General features: G+C 32.9%; 2 pseudogenes across 1 annotated transcript; both read right to left on the bottom strand.

Annotated features, from left to right (window-relative positions):
- Window positions 1-4,651: 4,651 nt before the first annotated feature.
- On the bottom strand, window positions 4,652-7,647 carry LOC111283962 (receptor-like protein kinase FERONIA pseudogene; annotated as a pseudogene).
- Window positions 7,648-9,527: 1,880 nt separating this feature from the next.
- On the bottom strand, window positions 9,528-13,389 carry LOC111283396 (putative receptor-like protein kinase At5g39000 pseudogene; annotated as a pseudogene). Its single transcript, XR_016341106.1, has one exon. The product of XR_016341106.1 is annotated as a putative receptor-like protein kinase At5g39000 pseudogene (transcript).
- Between the last annotated feature and the right edge of the window lie 241 nt (window positions 13,390-13,630).

Below are 13,630 nucleotides of genomic sequence, written 5' to 3'. Positions count from 1 at the left end.
TTTGAGGATAGCAAAAAAAAATAAAGAGATTTCCTGGCAATTGATTATCTCATGAGAGAAGCAAGGAAGCCAAAAATCGCATTTAAATCCTTCTGTCTTTAGAAAAAATATTATTTGAAAAATTAAGATCAATTTATTTTTAGTGATGAAGCTTGGATCATCATAAAATGCAACAACTAAATGTAAATAAAATTTCACTCCTATTTACAAAAAAAGATGAAAGCTAAGGATAAGAGTAGCATCAAACCAGGTCGGAATGAATTTTTATTTATTTTAAACTTGATTCGATTTTAAAAAATTAATACTCAAATTTGGTTGGACATTAAAATATGATATTTTTATGCTCTAACCCTACTTAATCCGACTTTATATATTTTCATAATTGATTCAATTCGGCCCAAAATTAATAAATATTAATTTTTTAATATAAATATTATTTAATATTATTTTAATATAAAATATTATTTGTAAATATAAATATAAAATCAAATAAATATAAAAATAAACATATCAAAGTATAAAATTAAATAAATACTAAAATATATTGCATAGAATCCAACCTTGATTTTTCTTAAAGAATATCCAATTGGACTTGAAATTCGATTAAAAAAAAGATCCTATAAAATTAGGTCAATTGAAATTCGGTGGATATATATTGAATTGCCAACTTTAGTTAAGAATGTTAATCTTATTTGTACCTAATGAAAAATTTAACTTTTTACAAAAATGAAAATGAAGGTGGGTATGATTTTAAATTTCCTTGCATTGTATTGGTTTAAGGTTCCCAACCCAAAAAGGGATAGGACGCCTGGGATCCGTTTCTACAAAAGCACCCACCTATGGCCTGAATACATATATTAAATCGGAGTTGATTGATGATTTTTTGGACAGCATGGCTTTATGATTCACCCCTTCATTTTCGGCATTTTATTTATGGATGACTGGGTTTGCTTTTGAGAAGATTGAAGAACAATTTCGGATTTTTTTTTTCTAGTGCATGTATCTCAAATGATTTTATTAGGCCAAAAAGCCTTAATTTAATCAAGTTAGTGGAAAAATAATCAAATAATTAATCAATTATATAAAAAATAATAATTTAATATGATTCAGCTCAACATATTTGTATTTATGAATGAAAAAAAAAAAGATCCATTAATTATAGGAAATTATAAACATACAATTCATATCCATCAACACTCAACAATTTATATTCATAGGTCTTCTCAATCTCCTATAGTCTTATGAAGCATTCTCAACTTGAATAAATACATACATATGTGCATCCATACACCATACCTGTGTGGACTCTCTTAGTCTTCTTTAGTCCACTCACAAACTTTCACACCATCATATTTATGTGGACCATCTCATTCTCCTCTAATCCACTGAAAGATACACACCTATAAGAACATTAATCTTTTATAGTCCTATGAGGTATCTATCCCATGAAACTCTAGAACTCTCTTACATATTTTTTTCTCATACCTAACCCTATAGAGACTTTAACTATTTATAAATATATAAACTTACCTATTAAGAATATCTTTCTTCTTAGAATTCTTCTCTTACAAATCTTTTATCCATTAAGCAATATTTAATCAAATCCCAAACAAATCACTTATAGGATTTGAATCACTATTCCCAAAATATTTACTTTAACTCAAATTTCATCAAATCATCTACTTTCATACTGGACATGTTTTGCTCTACGTGTAGTGAAAGTTTAACAATCATATTTTTTTATGTGTCTTTACGCTTCAAACAAACCAATTTTTAATCCTCAAAACATGAACTTAAACTCTTCTCTTAAATTAAGCTCTTCTGGGCTTGTCTTTTCTCATGCCTCGAACTATGTTCTGATACCACTTATAAGATAAAAAGGCCTTAATCCAATTAAGTCAGCAGAAACATAATCAATCAATCAATCACATTATAGATAGCAATTTAACATAGTTTGGCTGAACCAACTTATGTTCACGAATGAGAAAACGATACACTAATTATAGAAAATTACAAACATACAACTCATATCAATTAATACTCAACAATCAATACCCATAGGCTCTCTCAATCTCCTCTAGTTCTATAAAGTATTCTCAACTCAAATAAATACATAACTATGTACACCATACACCATACCTATGTAAATTCTCTCAGCCTCTCCTCTAGTTCTATAAAGTATTCTCAACTCAAATAAATATATAACCATGTACACCATATATCATACTTATGTAAATTCTCTCAGCCTTATTTAGTTCACTCACAAATAGTCACACCACCATACCTATATGGACCATTTCATTCTCCTCTAGTCCATTTAAACATACAAACTCATAAGGAAGTTAATCTCCTGTAGTTCTATAGGGTGTCTATTCTTTTAATACTCTACAACTCTCTTATATTTTTTTCTCATACCTAATCCATTAGAAACTTCACTTATTTATAAGCATATAAATTTGTCTATTAAGAATTATTTTCCTGTTAGAATTCTTCTTCTGTAAGTCAAACTTGCTTATTAAGCATCTATTTAAGTTTTTTTATTCATCAAGTAATATTTAACTAATCTCAAACAAATTATTTATGAGATTTGAGTCACTATTCTCAACATATTACTTTTGAAATATTGAAGAACATTGACCATGAAAAACTTTTAGCTGTCGGATAAGGAACTTAAGTAACAGAAGGATCTTGATGTGAAACTATAGATACAAATGAAACGTTTTCAGGATTAGATGTAAAAAATTTGGACCCTTCATGATCAGCCCTTCATGATCAGTGACCCATTTCCAGCCATCTTCTGATATTGCATCTGATGATGCACTACAGCTGATAGTGGAAAGGAATAGAAGATGGAGAGACACCAGGTAGAGCATCATGGGACTGATGAATTCAAGTCCGAGGAAAGAATAAATTGATGGGTTGGGAATGTTTATCATTTGATTTTTCCAACCGTATGAAGTTTGATTTTTCCTGAAAAATTATCAATCACCATTATTTGATTATTTCTTGCAAAATGAAAACATTTGGGAAAAAAACTTCACTTGCTTTTAACACTTTATGTGAACCAAAACTTCCTTTATAATTCTTTTTTTTTATTATTGTTTTATTGTTTTGGTGAAAATTTCCTCATTTTAATTTAATCATATCAACTGGATTGAAAAATTTTGTTAGAGAGGTACAATGCAGAAAGTTCGAAGTAGTGGGTGCAAAATCTAAAGTTGGATATATAGTCAAGTGACCAAGTCATTTTCTTTTCCAAATTCTAATTCGTATGATAATTATGCGAGTCTTCTAATAATGCTAATTGACTTTGACCGTTCAATAATATTATACTCATGTAAACTCATTAATTGAGTTTTAAAAAAAACTTTTTTAAAAATAAATATCCTTAATTTTAAAAATATTTTTAAAAGCAAAAAAAAATAAAATATATCCTTAATTTTTTTATATTTTTAAAAAATTTTCAATTAAAGTAGTATTATTTAATTCGTCAAATTTAATCACCACAATTATTTTTATTATGAACATAAAAAATTTCTGATAATTAGAACCTGAAGCAAGTTTGTGTATCTCCTCTCTAAATGCAATATCAATTGTATTTTTACAAAGATTTTTAATTAGGCACAGTTATTTGATATGATTTTTGTTTTTTCATCTTTAAATTCATGTTATGCTTCAAGTTGTTTTGAAATAATGGATAGTTAAATCAAGTGTCACTGCTAATATCTTTTTTACAAAAATCTACCACATGAAGTCTGACTTAAAAATACAACAGATAATTTTTAATTTTTTAAAAAGTAAGTCATCGAATAAAGATAAAAAAAATAAAAGTACTGAAATTTAAATTTTAAAATTATTAAATATTAATTTTTTAAAAAATAAAATAATTATATAAATTAATTAAATTTCGTTAATCTTTTATCATTTTAATTATTTCTCTCTTTGTGGACTTATCTTTTTTTAAAAAATAAAAACAGCAACGAAAATAATTTTATTGTTGTTACCATTTTGAGTGGAAATTTTTTATTTTCCAATCACATCAACTGCATTAAAAAGATCATATCTATGATAAAGGTGCAATGAAGAAAATTCAAACAGTAGATATTTATAAACAGCGTGGAAAAAGATTCTCCTAAGACTTTGATCTCTTAAAAATATGCATATTGACCCAGGTGGTTCGAATGAATTATTCTATTATTTATAGCATAAAATTCAAGCTATTAAGTACAAAAAAAAAATCAAGTTATTTGTCATTTGATTTAACGGTAAATGTATATATGTTGGTCAAATTGTACACAAAAGATTTTTTTTTTCTATTATATTAGTATTTTTATCTTATTTTATATTTTTAATTTTTATCAGTATTAAACTAGAATTAATTAGTGATTTGGACTCATTAAGTCATATCTTTGTGGACCGCGAAAAAAGGAAGATTTCGTGAAAATTGGTTTCTTTGTGGACCGCCTTAAAAAGGAAATTTCGTGGAAATTGGTTATACCATGAGAGAAGTAAAGAAGTCAAAATTTGCATTTAAATCCTTATGTCTTTAAAAAAAAAATTATTTTAAAAATTAAGACCAATTTTCTTTTAGTGATGAAGCTCGGATCATCATGAAATGCAACAAATAAATGTACATTAAATTTCACTCCTATTTACGAAAATGGGATGAAACCTTCCTCTCTTGTACTAAGCAATTTATCAATTCATCAAAAGAAGAAAACCAAAGCGCACATTTCTCTAATAATTCCTATTGTACATATATTTCAATGATCCAAACGCACACAATCTAAAAAAGCTACTAGATTTTGGAAGACAAAGAAGAAAGTGCTTAAAACTAGATGTCTTGATTGACTTGGGACTGATCTCCATCACCAGCTTGACATGTTTGTTCTGCTTCCTCAATTTCTTGCAATTGCAGAGCAAATTCAAGTCTCTGAGCTACATCTTTCATCGTAGGCCTTTCCAACCCATTTTCACGGATACAATTTTCCGCAACCTTAGCATATGTTCTAAGACAGGCACGTGAAATTTGATCTTTCAAAAAGGGATCGATGATTTGACCTATACGATCATTCTCCACACACTTCCTACCCCAATTGGCTAAACTGATTTGTGAATATTCTAATGTAGAATCCACAGCTGGTCTAGCACACAATACTTCGAACAGCACCACCCCGAAAGAGTGGACATCCGATTTCTCTGTTAGCTGTTGTCGCCTGTAATATTCAGGATCCATGTAGCCAAAAGTACCCTTCACCATTGTTGTAACCGGAACATTTGTCATGCTAATTGGACTCATTTTAGACAAGCCAAAATCTGAAACTTTAGCCACATAATTCTCATCCAACAAAATATTTGTGCTCTTAACATCTCGATGAATGATTCGATAAATTGCCTCTGAATGAAGGTAATCTAATCCATGGGCTGCACCAATACAAATTTTCAGCCTCTGTTTCCAGGACAGAGGGCTTTTGTCTGTGTTATAGAGGTGATCACGGAGGGTTCCATTGGCCATATAATCATAGACAAGAATCATTTCATTGTCATCGTTGCAATATCCGATGAGAGACACGAGATGAATATGTCGAAGCTGAGAAAGCATCTGGATTTCTGTCCAAAACTCTCGTGCTCCTTGTTGGGACTGGGAGTTTAATCGCTTGATTGCCACTGCACGTTTTATTCCCTTGATGAAAGCCTTGTAGACTTTACCAAATCCTCCTCGTCCAATAACAAAAGAATCGTCAAAGTTGCTGGTTGCTGCTTGGATTTCAGCGAGAGTAAAACACAGGCATAGTTTGTCTGGCAATGATGAAGTTTTCTGCGTTCCATGGATTTTCTTTTGATAGAACAGAGTCGCTTTTGTCGGCAGAAAATGAAGGAAAATAAGAGACAAAATAATACTGTGGCTCCGCTGCCAACGGCAGCTCCAGTAATGGCCTTACTAGGCGACGAAAATTTCAACTTCTTTTGCTCAGGTTCTGGTGGTGTAAAACTCAAAAGCGGTTTAGGATTTGGCAGTGCAAGACTACCATCTGATTTATTGAGTCTAAAAATCTCTAAACCGTTCAGGATTGCATCAGCAAACTTTGAACCAACGTCTTTGCTAGGTTGTAACGCTAGCCAAAGAACTTGTTCACTTTGACCTGATCCATTCGGGATCAACACAACGTAATCTTTGTACATCGGCTTGCTATTACCACCACTCTGCTCGATCACGTCGAATTCATGGCCAGCTGTTTGATTATTGATGAATATATTAAACACGCGTTGACCCACTTTCATCACTTCCAATTGAATCTCACAAAAATGAAGCCTAAGGAGGTAGTTGAAGCCGGTGTCAACAGAAAAAATCCATGTCAGATTGTAGTTCATGTTGATTTGCGGAGAAGGACCCATAGTTCGTGTTGTACTGTAGACAATGGCAGGAGCCGTATACGCAGGAGTTTGTTGGGTGTATGTGATTGTAACATTGGACGGATGAGGGGTAACACCTGATGCACTACCAAAGATACAGGAGGAATCATCATGCCATGTTCGAAACATGCCTGTCTCTTCTACGTTAGCCACATCTTGTCCACCAACATTTAGACGATAAGCAGTTTCAAAAGCTGTGGTATTAGGAATATCAAAGGTAGCAAATTTGGTATTAACAAAGGGCAAAGAATTTTCCCTGTCACCTCCATAAAGATTGTCTGGTATAGAAACAACTTCAATACCGTTTACAAAGGCGACAGAGTTTGAAGATGGAGAAAAGGTTATATTTAGCCTCTCTTTGTCCAAAACTGGAACCATAAATTCTTTCATCAATGAGGCTTGTGGAGGAATTATAGCAGAAACGGTTAAATAGGCACTGAAATTTTTCAAAAGAACGTAATTATTGGCGGTAACAGAGAAGAGGGAAGTGGTTCCATCAAAGTCAGAGTATTGAGCCGGGTAGAAATAGAAATGGAGGAATTTGAGGCCAGGTGATACCGGAAAGCTATAAGTGAATTTATCATGAAAAGCTCTAGCTGTCATGTAAGGAACTTGAGAAACAGATTGATCTTGATGTGAAGCTGTGGATACAAATGAAACGGTTTCAGGATTAGAGGTAAAAAATTTGGACCTTTCATCAGTGAACCATTTCCTGCCATCTTCCGATATTGTATCAGATGATGCACCACAGCTGAGGAGAATATAATCGATTGGGGTGTAGGCAGATGATTTGCCAGCTATAGTGACAGGGAAGAGAAGATGGAGAGACACCAGGTAGAAAATGAAAGGAAACATGGAACTGAGTCTGTTGGAGAGAAGGAATAATGTGTAATTGTGTATAGCAGGACAAGTTTCGAAGCAAAGAAGCGCCAAGGGGTCAATAAGAGAGCGGAAAGAAAAGGTATGTGGCTTTAACTTTCAAGAAGTTCACCATTGTTCTGTCATTTATTAGACCCTGAACAAAGTGAAGTAAACTTGAGATTTGTGATGGCAAGAATGCATCTTGTCAAGTTCTTTATGATACCCCTGACTCTCCAAAAATGGGTTAAAGTTCACAACCATTGGATGATTTGTGAGGAAGAAATTGATGGGTTGGGAATGTTTAGCATTTGATTTTTCCAACCGTATGAAGTCTGATTTTTCCTGAAAAATTATCAATCTTTAGCATTTGACTAGTCCATGCAAAATGAAAACGACCAGGAAAAGAACTTCTGTTAATTGTGACACTCTATGTGAACAGAAAACCTACTTTATAATTCTTTTTTCGCGTTTTGGTGGAAATTTCCTCAGTTTAATTTAATCATATCAACTGTATTGAAAAGATTTGTAAGAGAGATGCATTGAAGAAAGTTCAAAGTGGGTGCATCAACAATGTGGAAAAAACTGAAGTTGGTTCTATAGCCAAGTGACCAAGTCATTCTTTCCCAAATTCTATTTCGTATGATACTTATGTGGGTCTTCTAATAGTGCTAATTGACTTTGACAGTTTAATAGTACTATACTCCAGTGCACTCAGTATTTGAGTAAAAAATAATAAATTTTAAAAAATAAACAAATTAGTTATTTGATGAGTAGTAGAATATATAGTTACTTTTTATTTTTTAAAAGTAAATAAATAAATAAATATGATTAATTTTATTTTTATTATTTTTTATAATTTTTTCAATTAAACAAATATCATTTAATTCGTCAAATTTAATCACCACAATTATTTTTATTGTAAACATAAAAAACTTTTGACAATTAGAACATAAAGCAAGTTGCTCTGTCTATCTCACTTGAAAGGCAATATCACTTGTATCGTTACACAGATTTTTAATTAGGTACAGTAACTTGATTTGATTTTTGGTTTTGAATTTTTAAACTTATATCTTCCGCTTTCTATCATTTGAATAATGGAATATAAGTTTTTTTTTTTGGCATTTGCAAGCTTGTAATAAGCAAAATATGCTTCTTATTCTTGGAAATAATGGAAATAAGTTATTTTGATATTGCTACTTATTTCAATTTTATTAAATTCTATACTGTATTTTTTTAATTTTGTTGATATTTAGATATAAAATGAAAAAGTTGATGCAAAATTTTCGTTTGCATTAATAAAATCTTATGTGCAATAATTCAATTTCATTTTTATTTGAAATTAATTGAAACTGAAAGTATAGTAGTAAAATTATCTATTTCAATTTAAAAAATTTATTAAATATTTAAATTCTATTAATTTTGTCAAAATATTAAAAAAAAAGTATCTACATATTTAATTTTATAGATTTTGAAGAGGTTTGGGGTGTCCGCATGGGAACCTTCTTTTTTTAAAAAAAAATTTGTTTTCTTTATCTAGTTTTTTTTTTTCTTTATTTTGTATTTTTTAAATGTTATTTTTTTCATTTCTTTATTTTTTTATCATTTTAAAATAAATAATATTTTATAAAAAAATAAAAAATAAAAATAGAGATGATAAAACAACCTATTCAATTTAATGTGATCCAACACTCCAATAGGTGTATTTTAGAAATGAGGATTTGGGTTGAACTTTTTAAAATTTTAAATACAGATCAGGTCAAAGTTGTTTTGAATTTTTTAATATATAATATATATAAATTTATTATTTATTTAATTTTATATTGATATCCATAGAATAAAAATTACAAGGTTTCTTGCAACCTTGGTTCTCCACAATACACAATTTTTTTTCTTTTTTTTTTTTGATAAAAAAATATTGGTTGCTAATTATAAAGCAATATTTTTACATATTTAGGCTAAAAGATTTATCATTAAACAAGATGGTTAAATGATTGATTCCATCTTTTATGTCACCAATGATATGATGGATATAAATAACTTTATACATAAGTTTCTATTATTAACATATAAATGTGATGAATAATTTTGTTCTACATTAATATCAGTATATATCAAAGCATGTAAAATATTTAATTTTTAAAAAATGAAATAGCAAAAAATTACTCCACGACAATAAGCTGATTAAATTCTAGGATTGATAAAATTTAATAAAATTAAAATACAAGAATGAAATTAAATGCAGAGTTATAATATATTAGCAAATTTCACTTTAATATATATATATATATATTTCAAACATAAAGATTTAATGCGTATATTTTTACATTGTACATATAAAGAGATTGGGGGATTTGGGGACAAAAATCTCTAAAAACCGTAGATTACAAAACAAAAGGTTTAGCAGGTACTATAATCTCATCTTCCATTTGCATTCATAATTTCCGAGAACACAGTCTCAGATTTCATCCTATTGCTATCAATATCTCTTCGACTAACACTCCTCTCACCACTGCTAATCGTGCTCCTTGATTCTGATACTTGTCCACCTGAAACACTAAACAAGTCACCATCATCATCATCCGTGGTAGTCACTGCTCCTTGCGAGATCAAAGGACTGGTTTGGCTTGAGCTGATCACCTGATTATAATCTCCCATGTTCATCATGTTCCTCTCAGTTCCCTCTTGGATTTGCAGTGCAAATTCTAAACCCCAAACCACATCATTCATCATTGGCCGCTCAATTCCTTCGTCACAGATACAACTCTCAGCAAGCTGACCGAATTTCTTTAGGCACAGAGGTGAAATGTCACCCACCAAATTTGGGTCCATGATTTGTCCAAGGGTTCCTCTTGCATGGCAAATCCTGGCCCATCGAGCCAGGCTGACCTGATCTTTTGGTAGCCCTGGAATCATTGACGGTCTAGCACATAATACTTCAAATAAAACCACACCGAATGAGTAAACATCGGATTTCTCAGTCAACTGTTGCCTTCGATAGTACTCAGGATCAACGTATCCGACACTTCCCTTCACCACAGTGCTGACATGGCTTTGAAACATGTTTGTTGGACCCACTCTAGACAATCCAAAGTCAGAAACCTTGGCCACCCAGTTCTCATCCAATAATATGTTGGTAGATTTGATATCCCGGTGAATGATAGGGTGCTTCACTCCTGCATGAAGGTAATGCAATCCACGAGCGGCTCCAATGCAGATTTCCAACCTCCTTTTCCATGGTAAAGGAGGGTTTTTGGTTTTGTAGAGATGATCTCGGAGGGTCCCTCGCGGCATATACTCATAGACAAGAATCATCTCACCGTTATCATCACAGAAACCAATCAAGGACACGAGATTGACATGGCGTAGCTTGGAGAGTAGCTCAAGTTCAGTTTGGAACTCTCGGGTTCCTTGCCTTGATGATGAATCTAACCTTTTGATTGCAACTGTACCACCATCGATACAACCTTTATAGACGTGACCAAATCCTCCTGAGCCAATAATGAATTGCTCATCGAAATTAAAGGTGGCTTCTTTAATCTCAATGATTGAGAACCGGCGACAAAGATCAGATGGTAGTAAGGAAACGTTGGTTGTACAGGTGGAGTTTGATGGGCAGGGCACTTGTCCCCATGATGATTTGGGTATGCTAACAGCTGAAGCTGAATCCTTTACTTTCCTTTTGTGCTTGAAAATGAAAAAACATATGATAAGGGTAAGAGCAAATATAGCACTAAAGACAGCTATGGCAATGACCATAACCTGCTGCGAGCACCCTTTTTTCCTTTTTCCAATAGGGCAACCTTGGTCCGGCTCCTTTCGTGTAAGACTTAAATTCGGTTCAGGATTTGGCACTGCAAGACTACCGTCTGATTTGTTGAGTCTAAAAATCTCTAAACCGTTCAGGATTGCATCAGCAAACTTTGAACCAACGTCTTTGCTAGGGTGTAACGCTAGCCACAGAACTTGTTCACTTTGACCGGATCCATTTGGGATCAACGCAATGTAATCTTTGTATATCGGCTTGCTATTACCGCCACTCTGCTCGATCACGTCGAATTCAGGGCCAGCTGTTTGATTATTGATGCATATATCAAACACGCGTTGACCTAATTCCGTCACTTCCAATTGAGTCTCGCAAAAATGAAGCCTAAGGAGGTATCTGAAGCCAGTATCAACAGAAAAAATCCATGTCAGATTGTAATTCATGTTGATTTTCGGATCAGCACCCATAGTTCGTGATGTACTGTAGACAAAAACCGGAGCCGTATAAGCCGGAGTTTCTTGGGTGTATATGATTGTAACATTGGACCGATGAGGCGTAGAACCTAATGCACCACCAAAGATATAGGACGAATCATCATGCCATGTTCGAAACATGCCTGTGTCTTTTACGTTAGCCACATCTTGTCCACCAACATTTAGACGATAAGCAGTTTCAAAAGCTGTGGTATTAGGAATATCAAAGGTAGCAAATTTGGTATTAACAAAGGGCAAAGAATTTTCCCTGTCACCTCCATAAAGATTGTCTGGTATAGAAACAACTTCAATACCGTTTACAAAGGCGACAGAGTTTGAAGATGGAGAAAAGGTTATATTTAGCCTCTCTTTGTCCAAAACTGGAACCATAAATTCTTTCATCAATGAGGCTTCTGGAGGAATTATAGCAGAAACGGTTAAATAGGCACTGAAATTTTCCAAAAGAACGTAGTTATTGGCGGTAACAGAGAAGAGGGAAGTGGTTCCATCAAAGTCAGAGTATTGAGCCGGGTAGAAATAGAAACGTAGGAATTTGAGGCCAGGTGAGACCGGAAAGCTATAAGTGAATTTATCATGAAAAGCTCTAGCTGTCATGCAAGGAACTTGAGAAACAGATTGATCTTGATGTAAAGCTGTGGATACAAATGAAACGGTTTCAGGATTAGAGGTAAAAAATTTGGACCTTTCATCAGTGAACCATTTCCTGCCATCTTCCGATGTCATATCAGATGATGCACCACAGCTGAGGAGAATATAATCGATTGGGTTGTAGGCAGATGATTCGCCAGCTATATTGACAGGGAAGAGAAGATGGAGAGACGCCAGGTAGAAAATGAAAGGAATCATGGAACTGAGTCTATTGGAGAGAAGGAATAATATGTAATTGTGTATAGCAGGAGAAGTTTTGAAGCTGAAGCACCAGTGGGTCAATAAGAGAACGGCAAGAACAGGGTAGGTGGCTTCAACTTTCAACAGTGGTTCAGCACCGTTCTGTCATTTAGTAGACCCTTAACAAAGTCAAGTTAACGTGAGATTTGTGATGGCAAGAATGCATCTTGTGCAGTTCTTTATGATAAGATGATTGAGACTTAAAGTAGTCCATACACCACATTCCAAGTGCTTCATTACATTGGATGGTTTAAAGCTCCCAACCCAAAAAAAAGAGGATAGGACGCCTGGGACCCCTGACTTTGGAAAAGCACCCATACGACTCATTCAACCATGTGAACGCGGCAACTTTCTGGAAAGCATAGCTTGAATACATATCTTTGATCACAGTTGGTTGATGAATTTCTGGACAGCATAGCTTTATGATAACTATTTTAATACTGCCATTCACACTCATCTTCCACCATTTAACTGTGGATTGCTGGATTTACTTTTGAGTAGATTTGAAAAACATTTTTTAGTCTTTCTTTCCAAGTGCATATGTCTCAAACCATTTACTTTTGAATGATTGAAGAAAATTCTCCAAGATTGGTTTTATTGGCACATCATAACAAGTTTGTTAGTAATCTGAAAATGTTCCTCGAGCATTGGATCATTGCTTGACATCAGATCAGTCTTCCAAATTACTTTCCCTCAGATTCAGCTGGGAACGTTAAACCATGTTCAGCTTTTGAAGGAGAAAAGGAGAACAACTATTCATGGCTTTTATTTTGTCTTCCAAACTGGCAAATTTAACTTTGTACTAGAAATCACAATGATTCATATAATATAAATCTTTCTTATTAATCACAATATAATAACACTCTCTTACACTCTGTTACAAACAAAATAAACAACATTCTTCTTGATCACAGTAACATTTAAAAAGGAATGCAAAACATCAATCTTCATATCTTTTACTAAAATTTATTTGAGTCCTCGTTTGCAACGAGTATATAAAGTGCAAGGCCGATTGCTCTTACCAATAGGTTGTATGCAATTTCCATATATATTTGCATTGCAGATTGGTGGTTTCTGCAGGCCTCGATAAGAAATATACTTCGATGGATATGCAGCAAGTCCCCCGAAGAACACTTCTTCTTCTTCACCTTTAATGTGTTCAGCAATTGTTTCATCATATGTTGTAGTATTTGTTTTGCTTTCAGGAAAG

This window comes from Durio zibethinus, chromosome 3 (assembly GCF_047325235.1).
Source record: "Durio zibethinus cultivar Kanyao isolate XHJ-2024 chromosome 3, ASM4732523v1, whole genome shotgun sequence".
NCBI lineage: Eukaryota > Viridiplantae > Streptophyta > Magnoliopsida > Malvales > Malvaceae > Durio > Durio zibethinus.
The sequence above is the reverse complement of the archived record's forward strand: the minus strand, read 5'-3'. Positions and strand labels throughout refer to the sequence as shown.